Genomic DNA, 27290 nt, shown 5'->3' with positions numbered 1-27290 from the left:
ATATATTCACTAGTGAGAGAATGAACAAATTTTTACATTTGAATTATTGGAATGTTATTATGCTTATGAAAACATAATTATGAGAAATTCAGGAAACATGAAAAATATGAACTGATGCAGATTGAAGTAAGTAGGTCCAGAAAAAAATAGCCAACATTTTTATAGTATCTCCTATATGCCAAGCACTGAGCTAAGAATTTTACAATTATTAACTCCTTTGAAAAAAGTATGTACACAATAAAATAATATAAATCATAAGGAAAAGGGAAAAAGAAGCCTGTCTCTAAGAGGATGAAACATACTATTCTCAACTGAAAAACCAAGGGGCAGAATGTTGTATCCAATATCAGATAGCCAAAAATTGATTGGCTTTATATTGTTATAATGAAGGAGTGAGTTCCGAAATGACTTTGAAGTAAAAACAAAAAGGCACCAACTCATCTCACTTTAAAAAAAAAAAAAAAGATAAAACAAAGAAAGCAACCTATCTGTTAAAATATATGGCTATTTTATTTGTCATAGCAAAATTTGGAAAGAATATGTAGTACAACAATTGGGAAAATGCCTGAATTGAATGTAACAGAATATTATGACACCATTAATTACAAATATGAAAAAATCAAGGAAATAGTCAAAATTAAAACTAATATCTTCAGATTCAGATGTATATACAGACTGAGCATTGTTAGGATTCTTACAAGGTGCTAAGTCACTGGAATGAATAGAGACAATAATTATCTAATTTAGCATGGCTCAGTATGATTGATCTGATCCTACAAGGAGATGTTATGGGCCAGAACTTGAAACAAGGTACTGAGTGGAATTGAAGAGACAATGGTTAAATATAATTTAGCATTGATTTAATCCTACAACAAATAATGGTTTTCTTGTGATATAATGATTGGTGTATACTCAGTGTGAAACATATAAGCGAAAAGCTCTCAGAACTTTGGGAGAACTTCGGCGGACTTCCAGGAGATTCACAACTAGGACTGATTTTTGGGAAACCCACAATCCCACACTGTTGGAGGCAGAGTCTGATTCATTCTCATTTCCACCTTTGTGCTGGCTGGAGACATTCGGACAAGAGATCTCAGGAACCAAGGAGAGAGGAAGGCCTCCAGAAAACTAGCCAAGCCCCAAGTGAAGGAGATACAATTTTGGAAGAGACAATAAAGGAGTTGGACTTTAAATCCTGGCTGCTTTTGGGACTATTGAACTGAACTGAAACTAATGCTACCTCCAGAAGCTCCCCAAGAAACCTGTACCAAGAGAACAATTACAATTTAGGGAAGAGAACATCACAGAGCATGTTTTAGTTTGTTTGCAAATTTATTGAATTCACATTTTTTAAAAAAATGATATGTATGTAGTGTAATATGGATGTAGTTTTCATGTGGTTTTATCTTTTATTTTGAAAAATTATTTGATTGTTTTTAATGATAGTTGCCCAATTTATAGATGGATAAGAATAGGTACTATACCTTTGATTTTGCTGGAATAGGGAATTTCTATTTGAGTAAACTTCCTGTACCAATGAGGATTAGCATTTTTTCTTTGACCTTTGACTCTGAGAGTTGTCTTGAGCACTGAGAAGTTAAATGACTTGCACAAGATCATATAACTAATATGTGTCAGAGGAGAGTTTTAAATCCAGGTCTTTCTGATTTTGAGTCTGACTTTCTAGACATTAAGCAACTGTAATAGGTTGTCTTCAGCCTCTTTATGAATCCCCATAATTAGCATAGTGCTTGACAAAAAGTAGGTGATTAATAAGTGTTTATCAATTGACTGATGCATAACTCTTCCATTCATCTCAATCGCTATTCCAAACATTTTCATTTCTTCTGAATCTTCCTATGGCCCCCTCCCCCATTCTCTCAGTTGAAGACTCAGTTTCATATTTCATTGAAAAAAGTAAGTTCATTATATGAGAACCTCTTCTTTCCTCTTATATTAAAACATCAAGATATCTGCCCTCCCTATTTCCTCCTTCACCCTTGTTTTACATAAAAAGGTGGATGCCCTCTTATCTTGCCAAAGTAAAGCCCTTAAGATATACCCTTAATACTAGGCCAATCTGTTCTCCAACAGATTAGTCCCTCTATTCTCATCATTCATTCATTTTCAGGCTCCTGTTATACCCTTTATTTCTCTACTCATAAATTAAATCCTGAGAAAGCATCTACAATTCTACTTCCTTTACTTTCTTTTCTAAACCTTCTGCAATCTGTCTTTTGATATCATCAGTCAAATGAAATTTCAACATGCTTCTTGCATTCTCTCAAGTCTTTGACATTGTAAATCACCTTCTCTTTTTTGGATACACTCTTAAATTTTAATGACATTACTCTCTCCTATTTCTTATCCTAATTAACAATTCTTCATTCAGCTTCATTGGTTCTTCATTGAGGTAATGCTAATTAAATATGGGTGTCCCCAAAGTCTCTGTACTGGGTCTTCATCTCTTTTATCCCTACTATCTTACTTGATGATCTCATCAAGTCCAATTATAATCTTTATAGATATGATTCCCATTTCTGTCTGTCTATCTCTTTATCTATTTACCTATTTATCATCTATGTGTAGATCTCTTCTCACTTTTTTGCTCTGTCTCTCCCTTTCCCTCTCCCTCCTTTTTTCTCTCCCTCTCCCTTTTCCTCTCCCTTTATCCCCTCCCCTCTGACTTGCCAACTGGGTATCATCTTCAATTTGTCACTCCTATTCACCATCATATATCTAATGTTTTGCCAAAACTTGTTAGTTCTACCTTCACAACAGAGGAGATAGATGGTCTACCTGAACCAGCAAATATCTTCCTCATCATCATAAATGACAACTGCCACCAATAAGTAGCAACACTCCCCTCCCACCAGTCCTGCTTATAGCTCAGCCCTCACAGCCATAATCATGGAAAGCTTCCTGTATAGAAGCCAGCCATCTCCACCATTTGTCATTCACAGGAGATGTAGGCCTCAATTGGTCCTCAGATCTTAATGGAAGCATCCCAGGATCCAAGCACCTTAAGAATAACAATGTATCCAGATCAGTGGCCACAGCCATTGCCCTGAGAAGTAAACCTGGCAATGGTTCCTCTAGCTCTTACAACAATAGCTACTGAAGATCAGAAAAGAAATTCTTAGCACCATAGCCCTTGGCACTGTCAAGTGATTCATCATTTAAAATTGATGTGATTGTATTGGTCAACCTGCCATCTGGGGGAGGGGAGTGGGGGGAAGGAGGGGAAAAAATTGGAACAAAAGGCTTGGCAATTGTCAGTGTTGTAAAATTACCCATGTATATATCTTGTAAATAAAAAGCTATAATAATAAAAATAAATAAATAAAATAAAATTTATGTGATTTTATCAGTAGAAATGTCACTAAAGAAAAGACATTAGCATCTGCTTTGCCACTCTACCTTAAAATCTTTGGAAACTTTCCAACTTTTTTATAGTCAAAACCTTCCATAAAAGCCAAAACTGTATTAGTTTGATATTTGCATTTCTAGTGTTTAGCAAAATGTTTTGCACATAGTAAGCACTTAATAAATGTTTCATTCAGCCATTCATGTCTTATGTATGTCTTCTATATTCTCACAAAGCACTATTACTTCATGCCTCAACTATTGTAATAGCCTTCTGGTTGATCTTCCTACCTCAAGTTTTCCCCCACCCCACTCCATTCCATCTTATTTACAGTTGACAAAGGAATTTTTCCTAAAGCACAGCTCTGATTGTGTCACTCCTCAACTTAATAAATTCTAATGGCTCCTTATTACCTCTAGGAGCAAATATAAAAATCCTCTCTTTAGTTTTTAAAGCTGGACTATACTGTCTTTTCACTGATCATCTCCCATCCTTAGAATACTCTGCTTCTTTTCCATTTCTTAACTTCATTAGACTCTATTAAGTCTCAGCTTAAATCCCACTTTGTATAAGAGATCTTTTTTGGCTCTAGACAGCCCTTCCTAACACTTTCTCTCTGGGATTACCTATTATTTACACTTTATAAGTCTCACAGTATTTAGTTTTTTGTACACTATCTCATCTCTTAGAATATGAGCTATTGGAGGACAAGTCGCCCATTTTTTACTTTTTTTTTTTTTTTTTTTTGTAACTCCAGAACTTAGCATAGTTCCTGGCCTATGGTAAGCACTTAATACATATATGTTGATTACTCCCTCTCATATTCAATGCATAAAAAGTAATTGTCTTTTCCCCTAACACAATTCTTTCATCCTTTATCCTTTATATGTGTGTAGGGTAAAAAAAAAAACCTGTTGTAGTAAGAATTCTGAGCTGGAGCTGGAAATCAGGACAATATGGATTAAAACTCACTTCTGACACTTATTAGCTATATGGCTACGGGTAATTACCTTACCCTTTCTAAGCATCAAATTCTTCATCTATAAAAATATAATAATATCCTTACTATCAACATCTCATTTTTTGTATGAAGCACAGATGAGATGTTTGTCAAAGGCTCTGTAAATCTTAAGATTCTAATAAAATGTCAGCAGTCATATGGCAATATGTCACTTCATAACTATATTGAAAATAAACATTGAACATTTATTATATAATTAAAATACCCTATATTTATATGCCAACATATTATGATTACTAAGCACTTTTTATAAACATATATGCTCTTCCTCCCACAATGTTCACCCCCTAGTGATTATTTAATTCTCCAAAACTCTGTGAAGTAGACAAAAACATTTCAAAGAGGTAGAAGCTGAGGTTCAGATAGGTTGAAGAATTTTTTTTTATGTCATACTGAGTCTGAGTAAAGGTCTTCACTTAATTGCTCTATCTCTGAATATAGAATACCACCAGCCTTTTGGGAAAAGGAAGAAAAGTTTGAAGCATGATATAGTTCTCTGTGTATATTTCCACAGTCTTTTTTTTCTACAGGAAGCTAATGAAACTAAGTACCTTCTCTGATCAGATATATTCATGCCTCTTCATTGGTTTGGCCTGTCCACCATAATCTAGACCATACTCATACTGACTTGGGAAGGCCAATGTTCCTTCACCCAAAGAGGAGAGCAGCTGAGCTAGCAAAAGCATCTGGATGCATGCATGTAGCTCTGATGTTGTTGTTTTTATGGTCTTCATTTCTCTTGTCTGGAAGATGGCTCCACCATCATTTTGGCTGTTCAGGACAGCAGGTGCAGTATGATTGTTTGTGTTGCCTGGTGTAGCCGTAGTTAATGCTTTGGCTAGAGAAATGGCAGCTGTGAGGCTGGCCATGCTAATGATAAGGAATTTTTTTCTAGGCAGTTCTGCAGCTGACATGGGTCACAAATCACCACTGTTTGTAAAGACACTTCCTCCTCCAATCATATAGTATGTCATCACTGGGGTGGGGGTGGGAAGAAAGGATTTAAAAGCTAATACTGGTTTGCTGTACTCATGTCCAACATTCAAAAGGGCAAGAATAAATGATTACAACTCTACAAGATTGTGTTATATATTGATTTTTCTTAAATTTCTTATGATAAACAGCCATTATTTAGCAAGAAGATATATACTTTCTCCCAGCTTACTTCTTACCCACCTCAACATATTCTAAAGTATTTATTTCACCACTAAAGACTATGTACATCATCATAATGTTTTTTATTTTAGTCTTTAAAATAAAATTTAGATCTGGAAAGGGGCTTTAATTAGTCATCTAATCAAGAAAAGAACTGAAGCTCATGGGAATTATATGGCTTGCCTAAAGTTATATAGCTAGAAGGTAGCAGAATTAGAGTTATATCATGCACCCTCTAACTTCAAATCCAGTGCTCTATCTGTGAGATTTCCTGATTTCCATAGTCACTTGCACATTAAAGCAAAAGTTTCTAAATTTGTAGCCTCAAAAATGGGGTTCTCTGGCCATGCCATAACTCCAAGGAGTTTGTGATCAACCAATTGGAAAGTAGGAAGATGAGTTGCCATCCACACATTCAAAACTAGGCCATAGCCGGGTCTGTCAACAACTGAACATCAACATTTCCTGCATCTCTTGTCATCAACAAGCCCCTACATTATCTCCTCTTCGTTGTTAGCCTCCTAGGATTATGTGAAATCCTCATTTCTCCTCTTTATCACTGAACATTGGGCTGTCAGTATAGTCATATCTAACCCTGACCTGAGTACCTATTCCTGCATACACAACTCAGTAGAAAAAATTCTAATTTTCATCCACACTCTGTCCTCTCCTACACTACTTCATGGCTTCAGTTGGCACCCCCAGGGGAAAGGGTAAGCTCCACAGTTCAGGCCAATAGCCACTAAGTAAGATGTCTGACCTCACTTTTTTGCCCTTGATGACAAAGAGTGAATTTTGCAGGATGAATAGCTATGGATAAGTTGCAATCTGTATTGAGATCTCATTGCATTCTTTTATTATTTAAATCCATTCTCCTTAAGAAATTCCCCATTTGTGTAGTGGGCACAACTACTCTTATAGTTACCCAAGTTTAAGACATTGGTATCAAATTTGATTCTTCACTTTCACTTCATCCACATATACAATCACTTGTTAAATCTTGTCACTTTAGATTTCCCCAACATCTGTTATATTTATAGTTTTTTTCTCTTCTCCCACAGCCCCTACATTGAAGCAGGCTCTCATCACCTCTTATTTATGATTATAAAAATCTTCTGGTTGGTCTCTCTGCCTCAGATATTATTCCTTGTCCACTCAACTGCCAAAATGATTTTCCTAAAGGGGAGGTCTAAGTCACTACCCAGCTCCATAAACTCCATTAATTCTTTATCACTTGAATGATTATATGTTATTTCATTTTTATAGTATATTCTAAATTTTCATTTTGTGTAATGTAAATACATATTTTATAATATAAATATATATAATGTAATATAATATAAATACATATTTTATACAACAGTATATGTATGTCATTTATAAATAAGTAAATATATATATTTCAGGGTATTCTTAATTTTTTATTTTTTTGCTGATCAGATACATGATCACTGATCTAAGTGATAGCAAGAATCTTCATACTTTGTCATATTTCCCCAAAGGTAGCATTTATGTTAACATTTAGAAATTTACTTAAAATCATTTGTGAAATTAATATCTTGATTTATATCCTACTTCTTTATGCTGTCACTCCCAGGATTGTTTCTAATGACTATATTTTCAGAAACTCATTGTGAACATATTTTTCAATTTTACTCAGATCATTGATGCTGAATTTATCTTTCAGTTTCAAGTATGGCTTAAATATTATATTAAATAGCATTATGGACAACACATAACATACTCCAGGTGGATAAAGAATTCCTTTACTAGAGTAGTTTTTAATAGCTTAAAAAGAAACATAAAAGAGTAGTTTTTAATAGCTTAAAAAGAAACATAAAGTTTTTGGTGTAAGTATGAAGATTTAGACAAAAATAAGATAAATGGCATGCATTAACAAATTAGCACATCAGGATATGCATAGACATTTTCAGGGAGGATTTGGAAAGGATCACAGTCTTAATGGCTAAAAAGTATATATGTTCTTGAATATCCCAGAGACCTAAAGCATATATAAGCACTCAGGAGTATAAAGAAGCACAATCAGCAAGTCAAGGCACAAGGAATGAGTGGAAAGCTACAAAAAGTGAAGATCATTGTAAAGTCAGATGTGACTTAAGGGAATATAGAAGAAGCATGTAATTGGGATCCTGTCAATATCAGAAAAATTTAATCAGATGTTAGACCAGCTACTGGAATGAATAAAACCAACACTGGGTGATGTGCTTATGCATTTGACTCTGTTATCTCATTGTTGTGGGGTTTTTCTTCTTAAATACAACATTTCCTTTGTTGTTTTCTCCTCTCCCTCTCCCCAGGAAGGCTACCAGACCTCTCCACATCTTCTGAGGTGATTTATGACTATGTCTGTTTGTAAATCTTCCATAGAAAAACCATGCAATGTATAAGAAAGATTTCTCTGGATCTTCTTGTTTTTCTTTTTTCCCTGAATTTAATAAGCATTGAATAAAATGAGCATTTTCACATAATATATAGAACAAGAGAGGAGTATAACTGAAACTTTAACTTTCTTATGGTACAGAGCTTGTTTTACTGTTAAAGCATAGAATAAGTCATTACATATAGATTATTGTGTCTTTAAATTATCATGTTACTTATATAATAATATAATGCCAAATTGTCGTACCATAATATAAATGGTGTGTATATATATATATTCATTATCATTAAACTATAAAATATTACTGTTTAAATACAACAAATTATTCAATATGTATCTTTCAAAACTATCTTTCTTGTCTGTTGTTCATTCTGACCTTCCTTCTGACCTCTTCTCATTTCAGGGAAGAGAAACACAAAGTTTATGCTGGTAAATATTGGCTCTCCAAGAAAAAATAACATGTATACTTGACACATTTTTTGAATTAATAACAACTAATTATATAATATACATATATGTATATAATTAAAATTTCATCCCTAACTTTCTTAAGTCTAGAAATCAACAAAACAATAAATCAAGCACTGATTTGTACTGCTCACTGATGCTCACATTGAAAATTGAATGATAGGCTCTAATCTCATTAGTTAGAGCTAATTCCAGAAAATAGCTGAGAGGGACTTTATCTTTAATCTACATCACCTTCTTAACTCCCCAATTTCTCACAAATCAAAAACCAATAAAAACAACACTTGCTAGTTATATAACCCTGACAAAGTAACCAAGCCTCTGCATGCCTTAGTTTTCTCATACAGGCTTGTTGTGAAGATCAGATGAGATATTTGTAAAGTACTTTACAAACTTTAAAATGATAAATAAATGCTAGCTATTATTTCCACATAAGACTCTCCCCCCCATCCTCTACTCCATTGATATCTTTAGGATATAGGCATAGTAGTGATATTTCTGGATCAAAATATATGCATATCAATATGCATATGTGATTTGGGGGGCATACTAATATATTGCTTTTCAGAACACTGGACTTGCTCATGGTTCCATCAACCACTAATGATCTGTCAATGGCATTTAAAGAATAATTTTTAAAAATTTAATTAATTCTTTTTTTTTGAATGAACAAACATTTATTTTCTTTTACTTCTACCCCCACAGCACCTCCAAACATTTGTCATTTTCTGGTCTTTGCCAATAACATTTTCCTTATTCTTCTTACTTTTTAGAAAATCCAATATTTATGCTTTTCATTTGTTCTTAATCTCATTACTTGTCTAGCCAAACTTTTTTTCAGATCTAATATACTTCTAATGATTTTTTAAAAAATTACTCCTTCTGTGCTATCTCCAATCAGTTGAAACAGTGGCACATAAAATGACAGATTAGATTTGTTCTATTAGGTCCCAGGGAGCAGAAGTGAGAGCTAAGGACTGAAGTTTCAAAGAAACAAATTTAGGCTCAATGTAAGTAAAACAAGCCTCCTTTAAAATAGAACTATCTTGAAAGGAGATAAAATAGACAGCCTGAAGAAAAAAAATATTTCTCTTCACTACAATTCATGAATAAAAGTCTAGATGATCATTAATTGGGTGTGTTATATAGAGTATTCTTGTTCAGGATTGTTTGATAGTTTCTGAGATCACCCCAGCTCTGAAATTCTGTGATCTGAAAGCTAATCTGAAAGGAGCTATAACAGGTATATGGATAAATTGGTTTATCCAAAAAGTTATGTTAAAGATTCTTTGTTTTACAGACTTCTTCCATTCCTAATGTACTAACTTTTGAGGTGAGGTTTGGTTTCATGAGTATACACATTTTAAAACTTTGAGGGTAAAGAATGATGAAGATGATTTAGTAAGTTATCTTATAAGTTGAGAAATGCTGATAATGAAATGTCAGCTGAACATTAAGCTTTACTAGTATTAGACAACCTCTGGCTTGTCAAATAACTTTCTTGTTTTTCTGTTTTAAAATTTTTTTTCTCCTTTTGACACTGTGAAGTTTCTGTCTTAAGAAGTTAGAAGCCTTTTTTTTTCTTTATATCTCCAACATTTAGTACAGTGCCTTATATGTTGACTGACTGACAAATGGGCCAACAATAATTAATTATAGTTACTCACACCTTAGTACCTTAAGATGTATAACATTCATGCATGCATTTTATCATTTGATCAAGAGCATATATTCCAAATTTCATTAATTGAAAACAATCTGGAAAATGGGGTGAAGAAAATCCCAACTGATTATTTATTATAACTTAGAACTTTAAATTTAAGGTATATAGGTTTATATGAGTACCATTTGTGTCCTAAAGAAAGGAATCTTTTGAGCTATATGATTTTCTGGCTATTTTCTCCATTTTATCAAAAACATCATTTCAGAGGAGAATATAAATAATAATAGCACAAAGTATCTACTTTTCTTTTAAAAAATTCATTTCTTATTTTTTAAAAAAATATCTAATATCACTATTGCTCATTACAGGTGGGTATTATAATAAACATTCTCTTTAGTTTCTAAGTTGAAGGGAATCAGGGCATAAAATTGCAAAAGTGAAGGGATCAAGGAAAAAATGGTGGAGAATGTTGAGAAAGATTAGAAAGAGACAGCATTTAAAGAAAGATGGTAAAAACTAACAGGATAAAAATGATTTCAGATAAAGGCTAACTGCCACACTTAAGCCAAGTAATGCCACATAGTTGATATGAAAGGTTAGTATGCTGGGGTTTGGCTTGCACTCTTTTGTAAGCCCTCTTAATAGCTGAGATCTTAGAGCTGTTTCTTTCATTTTAATGGATACACTTTAGGGACAGAAGATTGAGAGCTCTATCTCCATGGCTAAATGCTTGATTTACTAATAATCTGTGAATATTCTATGAATGAGGTAAAGAAATACTAAATCAAAGAATGATATTTGGAAAGCACTAAAAATATCTAGGGGATAACAGTTCAGAGGAAACTAAGTATACTCTGACAGTTGCTAAAAACAAATAAAAATGAAAAAGGACAAATGCTTCCATAGAAGTTCTATAAGTAGAGTTTCATATGTTTGAAGAGGGAAGATATAATTTCTTTTCATAGTGCCTATATCAGGTAGCCCAGGATATCATGTATAGTTTTGTATTTATCACAAAGAAACATCAATACATTAGTCAGAATCCAAAAGGACCCAAAAAGGGCAAGAGAAGATAAAAGGATATAGTCTATTAGGGAAGATTAAAGCAACCTAATATTAGATAATAAAGGGGAAAAATGAGAGAGAATATGAGAATTGTTTTTAAATACTTCAGAAGTAAGTATTGGAAAAGGTAATGTCATCAAGGACTAAGGCAGAAATCCAAAAATAGATAGTAGACATTCTCTTGAAGAACAAATAATTTTTCCATGAAAAATTGTTAGGCTATGACTCAAGGTAAGACCTGGCCTTAACTCTTCCATCTAGACAATCCTATAATAATTGAGGGGGCTACCTAAAGGTCCAATTGCACCAGAGGGATGAGAAGGAAAGAAAAAGACTGAGAAAATATATTGCAGATGCTATATTCAACATCTTCTAGCACCAGAAATTTATAGCTACATAAATTTCATTGCTTATCTATAAATTCTTATTTTATTTTATTTTATAATTATAACATTTTTTGACAGTACATATGCATGGGTAATTTTTTACAACATTATCCCTTGCACTTACTTCTATTCAGATTTTTTCCCTTCCTCCCCCAACCCCCTCCCCCAGATGGCAAGCAGTCTTATATATGTTAAATATATTACAGTATAATTTAGATACAATATATGTGTGTAGAACCGATAAATTCTTATTTTTAAGGTGAGAATTAAAATCTATACCTAAGACAAGTTCTTTGGGTCATCTACTACAAATGCTCCATTTTACAGATAAAGTAATTGAGAATTTAAGAGTCTTGTCTAGGATCCTCAAAGTAGTAAAAAGTGGCAGGACTGAGATTAAAAATCAAGTCTGATGATTCCGAATTTAGCACTCTTTCTAATATACTCCATTGAGTTCAAAAAAGATATTAAGAGAGGACTAGCATTTCAAATGTGAGGGCTTGCAGAGCCCTTCTCAGGGCTGTTCAGTCGCCCAAATCTTATCTATGATTCCAAGAAGCTGTAGCCTGTACCACAATCACATCCCCAGGAAAACCATCTTAGTAGGAAATCTAAACCAGGTTAAGGGCAACCAACAGGCCTCAAAAACTTAGTGAATGAATTAAGGGAATATCTACACCAAGCAGGTGAACACTTCTTCCATAGGCATAATGGGTGGATGAGAACAATTTGCTGCAACTGCAATGAAGGCAGCCAAAGCAGGAGCGTTGGAATGCTTTGAATTTGATCAGATACCAAAGACACTGAAGTCATCCACTACATCACAGGCCATCACCAGTTCCTGGCTTTTTGTCTTGCTACTGAACTTTTTTAATCTCTGGAGAGAGAGTGAGGTTGATGACATTGTGCAATTCTGCTCACTTAAATACAATTCATGCACAAATTAAAACATCATCCCAAGATGTCAATTATACTTTTTGAAAATGAAGGAAAAATGATACGCAGAGAAAACAAGTTCTGGAGACCTTCTAATCTTGTAAGGTTTCCTTATAATTTAACAAAACAAGGGCTTTTCATTTCTCATTCCAGCCTAGCAAATATCACCAAGAATTTTGAGGTAATATATAAGAGCCCCAAAGTTCTTAAGAGAATTGTTAGAACTGAAACATGAATTTTTTCTTATCTACCCTCCAACCCCAGAACAATAATCCCTCTTTTGTATTCTCCAAAGGGTTCTCTTTAAACTTGTTTTGTCTTGTCAGCCATAACATAGTCAAACTTCTATATTCAGAATAACAGTGGACTAAGTTGCTGGTGAGGAATGCTCTGTAAGTAGGTTTCCGTGTTGACAATTTCTTTTTGTTTGTTTGTTTTTGTTTTTTTGTAATGTGATCTTTCTTGTTTGAAATCTTCTCCTTTATTATAATAGTGAAGTAAGAAATTCTAAAACCCTCAAACTTAGCTTGAATATGTCTATGCATCTCTATCATTTTATTTTTACTTATTTATTCTTTGCAGGACAGTGCATGATAGAGGATCATTGTGCCATTTTTTGTGCACAGGATTCTATACATTCTCTCTATATATGCATATATACATATAGATAATAATATCTAATATTTATCTGGTGCCTAAGACTTGAAAAATGCTTTATAATTATCCCATTTCTGTTAGACACATAAAATTTCTAATGGTAATTTATAGTTTGGCAATATCTCTCTTAAAGTTTTCCTGGAAATGTGAAATTGAGAAATACTCATAAAATGTTTAAACCCATGGGAAAAGTTACAAGGCAACTCAGAGATCCACATTCATGCCTCATTAGGCAAGTTTAAACAGTTTGACCTAGTAGGTTTACCCACTTTGAGATAGAACAGGGAATATGAAGAACTTGAAAGTAAATGATAAATTCTTAAGTTATATTCCAAAAGCAACTTCATATATTGTGGGGAAGGAGAGAAGACAAAATATTTACACCATAGCCCTTGGATTAAACATTAACATTAAACTTCCATGCCCTTGACAAGAAGTTATTTACAAAAACTAAAGATGCCATTTTTCTTAAGATGTTAAATCATGAAAATTAAGACAAATAGATGAGATCCATGTGTTATTTGTTGTCTTTCATTTTATTCTGTCCAGTAGTAAAAAGATACTAATCCCTCTGATAGGATTTAGAGAGTGGGATGTGCAGGGAATTTAACTGTAACAAGTTATAATTCAACATGTCAGATCAATGATGTCAATGAATGCTGATTTGTCCCAGGAGCTTTTGTTGTCATTACTGCAATAATGAAAATTGGAAGAATCATTTGATTATTAGTCTTCAGGGATGACCACCACTTTCAACTAAAGGTTGAGCTGAGAAAAGATGACAAAATTACGTCCCAAAATGACTGAGTTCCAACCCCTGTGCATAGATGCTTGCTAAGCTGACTTTCTATTATTTAGCAGTGTCAGCAGAAGATGACGAATTGCTTATAGATATGAATTGTTATATGAAATTCCATTCTGATTAGGGAGTCATATATCTATCTACATTTATCTTAGACACCTTATAGGCCAGGGACTAAGAAGCCCATATGGCTAAATAGCTCAGCAAACTTGAATAGTAAATGAATAATTTAATCAACATAAACAGACAAGGTGGGAACCTAGCAGACCCAAATGCCTTCTATTCCTCACTAGTAAGATTTTTGCCCAAATTTCAAGAGTCTCCTTCATTTTGCCAGTACAGAAATAGCCACAGAAAAGGACTAAACATTTAATATAGCAACCTAAGCAGTTTTGTTGGCTTTTCTGAGATGACATTGATCTACTATACCAATCCTAATTAATATGTTGTTGGCAGAAAGTATTAAAGAGAAGTTGTCAAATCAAACTAATTATGGTTTTAAATGTGTAGGGTTTAATTATATGTAGTATTTCCAAGGACTGATATAAGTGCAATATGGCTTCTTGGAGTCTGTCAGGTAATTTACAAGATTACTGTTGGATATAGAAATAAGGCAACTTAGTTGTGGATATAAAAAAGAAGAGATTTTTATTTTGCCAAAAAATGCTTTCAAACAATTTTCCCCCATTCTAACTTAACACTTAAAGTATAATGCCTTGCAAAGTGGAATAGCCCTTATTAAATATTATAAATAAAAAATGTCAAATTAGATAAGAAAGTTGAGGCTATTACTTAATTTTTGGCCTTGGGTCTTCAAATAAACCGTTCATACTGAACCCATTTGAGCTTTGTAAACAGTTATAGCCAAATATCTTTGCAAAGCTATTGGGTGCTACTTCAAAATCTCCTATAAATATCTTTACTTTAAATAGATCTCAAATTTCATTGTTGTCAATATTCCTCTTTATGATGCCAAATACATATTTTCCATGCCTTTCCAACTTATCTTAAAACCCAGTGATGAAAAGTTCCTAAGTTTATATAGGTTCTATATGGGAGAGATAGGATTTGAATACAAGTCCTTTTACTTAAAATCTACTACATTGCACTGCTTATCTTCAAATTTCTGCTAGATATATTTCACAAGATCTTCTATTGGCAGGAAAGGAGTGTGAAACCTTTTCTAGCTTTAATATGTTTTCAGGTAACTAACCAACAATATTCTGAATAATGTTTTAAACTTCAGGTTCACATGACATAAGTTAAAGACAATAGACAATCAATCAATAATTTTTTAGTTAGCACTATCAGGCTCTGTGTTAAGTGTTAAGGATACAAATACAGAGAATAAAATAATTCTGCCTCTCCAGGAACCTAACTTCTATGTAGGACTAGACCTTGCATATCCAACTGCTTCTTGAAACTTAGAGTCCCTGTACTCTACACATTTTAAATATTATTATGTTTAGCAAACATATTAGACTTAGGTTTTTGGAAAATTATTTGGGCAGCTGTAGAAAAGAGACTGGAAAGAGGAGAAAATGGAATCAAGGAAATCAATTTGAAGGATGCTGCAATTAGAACTGGGACAACAGAAAGGAAGAGAGAAATTAAAAATATGATGTGGAAATATAATCAAGATTTAGTAGCAGATTATAAGTTCCTTGATGGTAGGAATTCATTCTTATTTTTTCTTTGAATTTCTTCTGCTTAGATCAGTACTTATATTTACTTAGCATTGAATAAATATTTGTTGAATTGAAGTGAATTGATTAGGTATGTTAAATTCTAAGAATCTGAGTCTTTTAAAGCAGGCCAACTCCTAGCATTAAATAATAATAACAATTGACATTTACAACAGAGTGCTTTAAGGTTTGCAAAGCCCTTTATACATAACATTTCTTTTAAGCTTCATAGCAACCATATGAAGAAGTGTTCTAGGTTTAGAATTGTTCCCCCCCCTACTTTCCATCTGAATTTGTGGCTTGATTATTCTGAAACTTAATGATTTGAGTTGTTGGATGGCTCAGACTTGCTTAGTCACAAAGCTGTGTGTCTTAGGCAGGACTTGAATCTAGATGTTCCTAAATCCAAAACCAAACCTGTATCATTTATGTCACACTGCCATTCATTTATATATATATATAAATTTTCTCAGGTGCTAAAATAAGTTAATGGATATAATATCAAAATATAATTTTCTAATAATTACAAACAAAGTAACCTTTACTTTCCTCTCTTCCCACTATGAACAGCTGGCTAGCATCTGTAGTCATGCTATACAGTTCATACATGTTCATGAAATGCAATTGTCAACTTTCTCCCTCTTTTGCCATTATTGGCCAACCATTCTTTGATATTTCTCATTCATGACTACGCATCAATTGATCAATAAGAAAAATTTAACCATCTACTACATACAAGGCACTGTGATAGGCAATAGGAATACAAATAAAAAGGTGCTTATGTTTTATGAGGGAGATAGCAAGTACATATATAAATATTTGCAAGCTAGTTTAGATAAAAGTTAGTTTGAAAGTCAAGCTTTAATTAAGTACTTACTATGTGCTAAAAACATTATTAGGGCTAGAAATACAAAGAAACTTCTCCCTGACACCTTCTCTCTCCCTCCCCTACTCCCTCTCTGTCCCCAACCTGAATCCTCAATGATCTTTTATTCTAATACGGGAGATAATTTATAAATAACTAGAAACATACAAGATATAGATAGAGTAGATAGAAAGTACCCTAAGATCAAAAGGCATTAACCATTAGGGGAACTGGGAATGTCTTAGAATAAGTAGAATCTTAACTAAGTCTTGAAGTCAGTTAGGAAAATCAAGAAGTGGGGGTAAAAAGACAAATATTTCTGTTGTGAGGGATAGCTTTTGTAGACATAGGATCAGAAATTAAGCACTGTGTTCAAGGAACTACAAATAGTGGTGTTGTTAGAATATAGAACAGCAATAGAATGGAGAAGATCAAAGTTTAAAAATGGAAAAAGTATGAAAAATGTTACAAAAAGTTTTGAATGCCAACAAAAAAGTTGCCTTTTAAGGTCATCCTTTTGCTCAATAAGCTTCAGCAGCTCACCTCCACAACCTGGACAGGCGTGGGCTCTACATAATCATCTTGGCAGCTAAGCAAATGATAGTTTGGAGTGGGGAAGAATTTGAAGTCAATTGGAAAGTTATTAGATTACTTTAGGCAAGAAGTGATGAGGACCTAAACTGGGATTGTGCTTGTGTCAATAGAAAGAAAGAAATGAATATGAAAGGTGTTGTCAAGGTAGAAATGATAAATTGAATATGTGATGTAAGATAGAGTGAGAAGTCAGGATTTAAGGAGTTAAGATTTCAAGCCTTTGGGGCTATTAGAATGATAAAGACTTTGGCAGTAATAAGAGAAGTTCAGAGGAAAGGAGGCTTTGGAAAAAACAAAAAGATATATTTTGCTCTGGACATGTTGAGATTGAAATGCCTATAGGACACCAAATTCAAGGTGGTAATGTGGGAGAGTAATTTAGGAAAGAATATATAGATCTGGAAATCAAATACATAGGGAGAATAACTAAACCCAGGGCAGCTGATAAGATCACTGGAGTGGAGTGAGGTGGAAGGGCACAAATATTTATTAAGTGCCTACAACCATTTCCTAATTAGATCCTCACAAAAATCCCATGAGGTAAGTGCTATTATTATACCCATTTTGTAGTCCAAGAAACTGAGTCAGAGAGTGATGCCAAAATAAGATAATTAAGTGTCTGAGACACTATTTGAAATTAAGAAGAGAATGTTAGCTAGGAAATTTGGCAATTAAGAAATCACTGATAATTTTGAAGAAGTGGTCTTGAATATAACTGATTCTAAATCTTAGATTGTCTCCAATGGGATTTGAGGGGAAGTAGTAATTGAAGTGATAGTGGTTGTTTGATCCACCTGATTTGTGCTGTTTCCTTGCTTTCTCTCAGGACCCCTGCTGTTTCAGTTAGACTGGCTTATTAGTCCCATTGGTGAGAGCTGGTTAGCAGTTGATGGTGGCAGAGGTGGGCCACTTCTCCATAGAGTTTGTTTTCCTAATTGACAGTTCTGAAGGTAAGATTGCATGTGGAATCAGTAGTCTGAAGTAGTACTATCAGTTCTGGGGCTCTTACGCCCATTTTCCCCAAAGGCAGTAAGTAAGTAGTTGGTTGGTGGTTGGTAGTAATAAGAATAATTGGTTTTTTCCACACAGTGGTTTCTCTGTTCTACTATGGCTGAAAAGACTGAATGCAAATGAGACCAATGGTATGTGGAGCACTGCTAATGATAATTCTGCTGGTGATAATTCTAATTGGAATTTATAACATTCTAAAATTTTCAAGGTGTTTTATATATGTCATCATCTTTGAGCCTCACAACAACCTTATGAGGTAAGTGCTATCATTATCCTTATTTTACTGTTGAAGAAGAAGGCTAAGTTATTTGCCAAAGGTCAAACAGTTAGTAAGTATCCAAGATAGAACTGGGACTCAAATCTTAAATTCAAGTTCAGCTCCCCATTCACTGCATCAGTCAATAAGCCTCTCTCAGTTCAACTAGGCTGGTTGAGGCATAACAAACACATAATTCATTGCCCCACAAATTGAGTTTTTCCAGGTTGTTAGGATCTGCCAAATTGTTTTCTGTTATAGTTTTCAAGAACCTAAAATCACCTTGTCCCTCAAGGAGGAAGTGTGGTGCAGTGGAAAGAAGATTGGATTTAGAGTCCATGGACTTGGGTTCAAATTCATATCTCTATTGCTCATTCACTACTTGGAAGATTGCTCTTGTCCTGAGTTCTCCCATTTGAAAAATGAGGGGATTGGAATAGACCTCTGAGGTCCCTTATACTTATAAATCCTGTTTTGAATAGGACTTTTGTGGTAAGAGATGAGGAAGGTACATATGGGGAGGTAGAGGTACATTCCATAGAGCTGTTGGTTATATACTGGGACCCAGCATGTCATGTTTGGTTGACTGAACAACAAAAAAGTAGACATTAGTAGCTGAGATATGATCAAGGAATCTAAATTGAGGTATTATAGTGATCCAGCCCAGGGATGTCAATTTATAGACGATGTTTCCAATCTTGGAAATAGGAACTTTAATTATAGAACTGCAACAGTAAGAATGGCATGGATACTTAGTAACTAGAACCTGAAATTGTTTTAAATGTTTCTTCCCCTTTCCTCTCCTCTCCCACACTGTCCACCATTCACTTTCTTCTCTAATACCGATCTATTCTCAGTGCAACACTGATGAAAATTCCTGTAGCTATTTACTTCTGGTCCATGACTCACACTACACTTGAGACAGGTGATTTCCAGACAGCAATGAATGCTCTGTCAGGGCTCATCACTACAAATTTTAAGGGCATGAGCCACTTTAGATAGGTATCTTCCTTTTGGACACAAGTGTTGGAGAGGGACAAGACATAAAAAAATAAAGGACAAAACCTAGGAAACTGAAGAGAGATAGATAGACAAATGGATAAAAACAGACAAAGAAAGAGAGTCAGACAGAACGGAAGGTGAAAGTGGGGAAGGCAGAGTAAAAGGTCCCAGATAATTGATGTACTTTGTTATGTTGTTCCCGTTGATAGGGTGATGTTTTGACTGGCAGATCAATTGAATTTGAGTGAGGCAGAGATGTGTGAATTCATCAGTCTCCTCTCCTCCAGAGTCATCCAAGTCCAGTGAAAAGACAAAAGGTCAAGATGGCTGAGGATAGCATAGGATACAGTAGGTGACCTTGGTGTTCCTATATTGAAGTTTTCTCCAAGTTTCAGTTTTCTGGCTGCTTCTCTATGATCTGACCAAGAACACAATGAAAGAAATCCTCAGATATTAGCTATTTTGGAATCAGAGGAGGTTCACAAAGTGATGCTGTATGTCTCAGCTAGGGGTCACTAGGTATCCTTCATATGCTACCAGGAGGATACAGTTTTAACAATTCAGAACAGTTGTGAGGAGAATGTTTTTTGAAAATTTTCTCAGCTGCTCCCTTTTGTTAGATATGTCCAGGTTGAATTTTATTGTATCGATATTTTCAGGTTTCAATTCTTTTCTATTTCTAAATATAGCCCGAGTCTCCTTTGCAATTTGTATTAATTTCTAATCTTCAACTATCATTTAAAAATTAGATACTTAGAATTTCCTTTATATTAAATTTTTAGCTCATAATTTATTTTTAGTCTTTGTTAGTATTCTATGTTTTCTATATCTTCTATGACTTTTCACCTTTGCCAATGTTGGAACTAGAAATTATTCATGTTCAGAACTCTTACTGTTTTAATATTTGTTTGAATATTTCAGAACTGCCCAATGTTATTTTAGCATATTTACTTCAACTTGGTTGGTAAATTCTTCACATTACCAACATTTGGAATATATAAATAAGATATAGGGGATAGATGTGTATGTGTGGGTGTGTTGAAAAATATGTGTATAAAAAAACTCTATTTGTAAAATATATGCAATGATGTCTTCAACATTAAAACTTTAACATTAAAATATTAAAATTTTAAGTTTTATTGTATATAATACATTGAGTATGATGATAATGATTTTTATACATAATATGTACAATTATACATTATGTATATGTGTATATATATGTATATATATACATATATATATGTATATGTGTGTACATATGTATATATATATATATATATATATATATATATATATATATATATATATATATATATATATATAATTTTACCCAGATATAAAAACTTCTCTGAAACTACTATTTTAACTCCTACTCCCAAATGGTGAGTCAATTCCCCAGGAAGTGGCTCCTAGAACCCCTCATAATTCTAAGGTAATCCTGAGGGGTAAGTGTTATATTTTCTATTTCTATATTTTTTATCTACTACTTAGGAACTTGACCCAGTGTATTTTCTACCATGATTGTCAATTCATTACTTAATCAGTTTTTACAAAGTTGCTTTTAGAAAGAATTATTTACTAATGTATATTGGTATAAATAATTGGTATAAAACATCATATCTGAAAATCTGTCACTCACTCCCACACTATTGCCTATAGAATTCAGGAAATTAGGTTTAATCTTAGTGATCACATGTAATTCATAGCCCCAAGTTACCAGAAGTTCTTTTTTTGCATGAGAAATACATGAAAAATATCCCCTAAGTATATTGTAGCTTTGCTGAGTTTCTCTTGGAGCCAGGAATCTAGGTCTATTTTTACCCTCATTCTCAATGCAAAGCTACTGGAATACTATTGGGAAGTCCTCCAGATCTTTGAAGCTTGAAAGACCAAAGCTAGTCTTAGCTAGAGTGGTCCTTGAGTGACAAATAGTCCATTGCTAAACCCATACAAGAAGCCTTTCCAACTTACTAGGACCTACCCAGTGTTTGCTGATACAATCTTTAAAAACCTCTATGTCATGAGAGCTTGTAGATGAACTTTAGTGGAAGCAAATATTTCTCCTACTTAAATACTTCTCCTTTTGACTTTCTATAAACAGAGTCAGTGCTAAACATGATGAAATACACATATCCAAATTTATCCTACCATGTAAATGAATCAGACAATGGATGTTAGGTCCAGAATTTATGGGGGAGGAAAAGGAAAGACAGAAAAATACTAATCCTATCTGATATACTCTCCTTTCACTCTTAGAAATATTGTCTCCCCTTTTAGCTGAGGAAAGCAAAATTTAAAAGCAAATGAAGAATTAATTCAATTTGAATTAGCCTCTCCTTCCCAAAGTCCTTTGGATTAAATTATTTTTAGATCATTAGTCATTACTTAGGACAAAAGATATCTCTGAATCAACTCCATTTCAGATTTCTCCATCTTTTCAGAATTTGACAATTTCCATTTTAGTTAAAAAGGTTATGAACTTTAATTCCCTAAAGGATGCTATAAAAGTATTAGGAATATAAAACACAACCACCATCATCATTATTATTATATAGCCAGGTACTTTGTATCTAAAGTAAATAATACATTATTCATGTATATATGTAAAGAATACCTTTGTCCTTGGAGTTGTTCATTTTATTAGAAAAAATTATATTGTGCCCTAGAATGAATAAAACAATTATTATGAATGGATTCTATAGACTCATTGAAAAATAATTAAAGTTTTTTTTCTCTCCCTGGTGAACTTCAGCATTTTGAAATGCATATTGCCAGTTAGCTTTTAAACAATTATTTAAGTTGAACAAAGTATAATCTTGAATCACCCCTTTACTCATTTTCAAAGAGGTTGTATTATATCAAGATTGTTAGAATACAAGATTTGAATTTCTCTTCTATTGGATTCTAACAAAACTCATCCAATTGCATAGCCAAGTTGGTAGCAGAGATCAATGGGAAGACCAATCAACACTGGTATTTAATAAAGCATCTATTATGTATCAGACCCTGTAGTAATAGGCACTGCAGATACAAAACCAAAAATTTCCAAAGAATTTACATTTTATCTTGGGAGACAATACGTATAATATGGATATATATATATATATATATATATATATATATATATATATATATATATATATATATATACACACACACACACACACACACACACACACACACAATCTAAACCCCTACAAAATAAATACAATGTAAATTTTTTTAGGGGAGGCACTAGATAAAAGTCTCTTTTGTATTCACCCATAGTACCTTATATTTCCTTGCACCATCTGAATTGTCCTTTTTTTTAATGAATTTGCCAACAATTAGTCAGACAATTTCTCTCAAGATAAGTTTTCCCTCCAAAGTTTGATCAAGTATCTAAGTCGTATGCCAGTCCTAGAGATTGTCTTTTTAAACAGTTATCCTAAAATTATGGCTTTGGATTTTCATTATTTTGAGAAGAACCTATATAAAGTCATTGAATTTGCATCCTACATTTGGTTTATCATCAAAAAATGATGATGGAAATTTGAAAATGGAAAGTGTTGACCTGGAACTAGTTAATGTGAAGAGAATCTCATTGTTATAGAAATTCACCCTCATCTAAGGTGACCACATCAAATGGAATCTATTTTATGGCAAAGTGTCTGATGCCCATAAGATGTTGAATGTGTCATTTAGTGAATCTTTTAAATACCAAGTAACAGGGAATAAAAGGCAAAAATTAAATGGAAGGATTAGAAGCAATAATAAACATGTTGACACCCCAGAATTACAATATAAAAAAAGTGGTTCTGGTTGTCACAGACTATTTCTGAAGTGAAAAAATGATGGCTCTTTTTTTAAAACAAATCTCCTTAGCCTTTCTGTTTAAAAAAAATAACAGAAGAAAAAGCTGAAAGGGGAAAAATAACCTCCTTTCCCCAAGTTCTTCATATTAGCTGTGAGTAAAATAAACTGTTCTGTATCTTCTGTGTTTAGTGACAGAAAAATATATATCAAGATCCAAGATAATCAAGGTACACCTGGTTATTATTTGTAAAGACTTAACAGTAAGTTTTTAATGATTAATTTATCTGTCACATAATACCTTAATAGATCATAGGGAACATCAAGGGAGGAATGTGGCACTGCATTTTTAAAGTCTCTTTCGATGTCTCTGAATGATAATAGGCATGGAAGCCACCATTAGTCTTGTTGGATGATGGGGCCTTGAGGAGTCTCCTCTCTGTTACCTTTTAGGAGGAAGGTCAAAAAAAAGCCTCCCTCCGGGGACTCCCTTGCAAGATACAACTAGCACAAGCATAAACTATATGGAAATGGCTAAATTATCTTTACTGAGACCTTGGTCTTTGCCATCAATCAAGTCCTCCTGAACTAGTAAAACAGAGAAGCACCCTGCTGGCCAAAGTGTTACTATCCATATGTTTGTCTTGAGTGGCACAGCACCTTTAATAATAAACAGGTCCTTATTTGTCATACTTCCTGAAGGAACCCAATCTGTTCCAAGAAAGCCAGCTTTGCCTTTCTGATTCATTTGAATGAAGGTACCAGGGAAAGGAATATTTTTCACTCTCTGATATGTTCATTCTTCTCCCTCCTTTCAGTAGCTTTTTGCCTCTAAAATCACTTTTCTTCTAGGAAACCAGGCCTAATCCTTTCATACCAGTGATCTGAAGCAGAGAACATGAATCTAACAAATCCAGACCAGCAAACAAGTACCCTGCCCCCAACATATGGAAAAAAAGTGCCTGTTTCTGCCCTCTAGTTTCTAAACTGCTTGAAAGCTGGGGCCCTGTCAATTCCTCATTCTGACACCTACCTCATGGGGGATTAGAAGTCATCAATACCAATGACTGTAAAACACTCTGTAAATAAAAATGGTTTAGAAGTTCCAATTAACAACAGAAAGTAACCCTTTGGGATATGCCGGAGAGAAATAACTTCAGTCATAAATAAGCAATGCCTATTGCTGTCCCCCACTTCCTGCTTACCCTCCTTCCAGCTTTTGTAGCTCCTCTTTTTTTCAGTGGGATTATTGATAAATGTACCCAAAATTAGAGGCTCAATTATGATTTCTTAACTTTATCCTCCCAAATTTAAAACAACACAAAACAACCTTTTACAGACAGTAATATTTTTTTTAAGAGAAAGAGCAATAATATGAGGATAAATGACCATTCCCTACTCAATTAACCAGTCTAAATCTAATCTTCCACTGAGACCCTCACAGGGCCTTGTGAAGTCAAAAGCCATCAATGGCATCTTCACAAACAAAATGCAAATTCCTTAGGAAGGAAACAAGCACTTAATAGGCATCTATAATAAGCTAAGTATTGTGGTAATTTTTTTCAAATATTATATTTGATCCTCACAATAGCTCTACCATAGAAAGGCTATTATTATCCTTATTTTACAGATTAGAAAACTAAATTAAAGTTATATGACTCGTCCAGAGTCAAACATTTAAAAATATCTAAAGTTGGATTGAACTCAGACTTTTTGACTCTAAATTCTTCTCTTTCTCCATTGTGCCATCTAGTTGCCTTAAAACATCTAAATGAATGGTATGCATACTAAAAGCTAAGAGAGGTAATAATAAAGAGAGATTAATATGGAACTGTGTAGGAAGAAAGTAATTCAAGGAGCAGATGACTTGAGCTGAGCCTTGAAGAATGGCTAAGATTTAAAGAGGGGAAAGGCATTCTAGAGTGAAAGGTCTGACAGGGAGGAATGGGCACGTTCAAGCTAGTAAATAGCTGGTCTTGAAAAAAGGATTGAATGAAAATAAAATTGAATATATTCTATATAATGGATAGAACCCTTGTCTCAGAACCATAAAGGCATGAATTGAAGCCTCACTTACTATGGATGCTGACTATAGAACCCTAGACAAATCATTAAACCTGTCAATGACCCAGGATACTCTCAAGATTAAGACTATAAACTGCTGAGCTAATGATGTTCTGCATTCCTAGAGTTTCTCCTCTTTTCTTTAAAAAAAATTAAGTAAAGACCACTCCCTATTTATACAATACAGAGCATCACAAAAATCTTACTAGAGTTTTAAATTTGTTCTGGTACTAACTACTAAAAGATGCTTAATATTTTTAAAGATAGTTTCTAGATAAGTGGCCCTGATTGGATAGGTATGTTTTAAATGCCTGAAGGTACATTAATCTCTAACTTCAACCCAATTGTGAACATAAAGCTCCATTAACTCTGAACAGAAAATTGCTGGGAAAGCAATAGTGGCTTTTCATTATCATGGAGTATGACGGACACTGTTTTCTTAGCAGGTATCACAAGAAGGTGATAGGATGTCCATCATACTGTAGGAGCCTTAAACTCAATGTATCCAAAGCAAACAACCAAATACAAACAAGATATATTAGAGATAAGAAACAGAGGGAAGATACAAGCATTAGGTGAAGCAGGAAAGATTTATAGAAGATAGGTTTATAACTGGAATTTGAAAAAAGCCAGTGAAGTCAAAAGAGAACTTTAAACTTGAAGTCAGGAAGAATTGGATTAAAATCTTGTCTATATTTAATTACATAGTTAATTACTTAATCTTTCTGAGCCTCTGCCTCTTCAATTTTAAAACAATTGTTTGGAATCAGTGATTTCTAAGGTCCCTTCCAACTCCAAATCTATGACTACTGACTCTTTCCTATCCCATAGCGAATAATTCACCAAATATTGTCATTTATACTTCCACAATATTCCTGTTCCATTCTCTATTGATCACTTTAATTCAGGTACTCCTCATTTTTTACTTAGGATTATAGCAATGTCCTAATTGTTCTCCTTCCCTTCTTCAAGTAAGTGATTTTCCTAAAGCACAGGTATGATCATGGAGTAATAGACTTAGTGAAAGAATTAGTCAATAGAAATCATTCATCATTCTATGAATCCCAACTGTTATGTTGTTCAATCATTTCAGTTGTGTTCAACTCTTTTTGTACCCATTTAGAGTTTTCTTTTGCAAAGATACTGGAGCAGCTTGCTATTTTCTTCTCCAGTTCATTTTACTGATAAGAAAACTGAGGCAAAGGGGTTGAGTGACTTGCCCACAGGTAGTAAGTGGCCAAGACTAGATTTGAACTCAGAAAGATTGGTCTTCTTCTCTCTGTGTCCAATAAGTTATCCTCTGTGCCAACCAGATCCCACTTACTTTGAGGATCAAATATAAATTCTATTGTTTATAATTTAAAACCCTTCATAACCTAACTTTAACCTAATATATCAGCCTTGTTATAATGCACTTTTTCTTCATGTTCACCTTGGAAAATTCCTAGTTTCCTTCAAATATCAGCTGAAGAATCACCTCCCTTTTAAGACTTTTCCTGATTTCCTCAGTTGTTAATGCCTTTTTGCCCTCCTCCCTTTATCTCATATTTATGCATTTAATTCATGTATACTTATATATGTAAACATTATATTTGGCAATAGAATATAAGTTCTTTGAGGGCAGGGATTCTTTCTTTTTTGTCTTAACAATGTAGATAATATCTACATTAAACAATGATACAAACAAAAGATATCTACATTAAACAATGTAGATATGATAGTTATATCTGTGCTTTAAAAATATCACTTTGCTAAATAGAAGATGGATTAAAGAAAGAAGAGGCCTAAATCAGAGTTCAGTGAAGAGGATATTGCAAAAGGTCCAGGCCAAAACTACTATGTGACCATAGGAGTATAGAAAATAGGACAGATTTCATGTTGGCAGAATCAATAAAGCAATTGATTGGAAGGAGAGGATGAAGTTAGAATGATGAGTTAAGGAATAAACATTGTAAGTCTAAATGACGAGAAAGTTGGAGATACCATCATCAGAAATAGAGAAATGACAAAAAACATTGGGCTTGGGTATGGCAGAATTTTTTTCCCCTGTTTTTGACATGTTAATTTTGAGATGCTTGTAGAACATCCAGTTAAATA

Source organism: Sminthopsis crassicaudata, chromosome 4 (assembly GCF_048593235.1).
Source record: "Sminthopsis crassicaudata isolate SCR6 chromosome 4, ASM4859323v1, whole genome shotgun sequence".
In the NCBI taxonomy this organism is placed as follows: domain Eukaryota; kingdom Metazoa; phylum Chordata; class Mammalia; order Dasyuromorphia; family Dasyuridae; genus Sminthopsis; species Sminthopsis crassicaudata.
Note: the sequence above shows the minus strand (reverse complement) of the source record.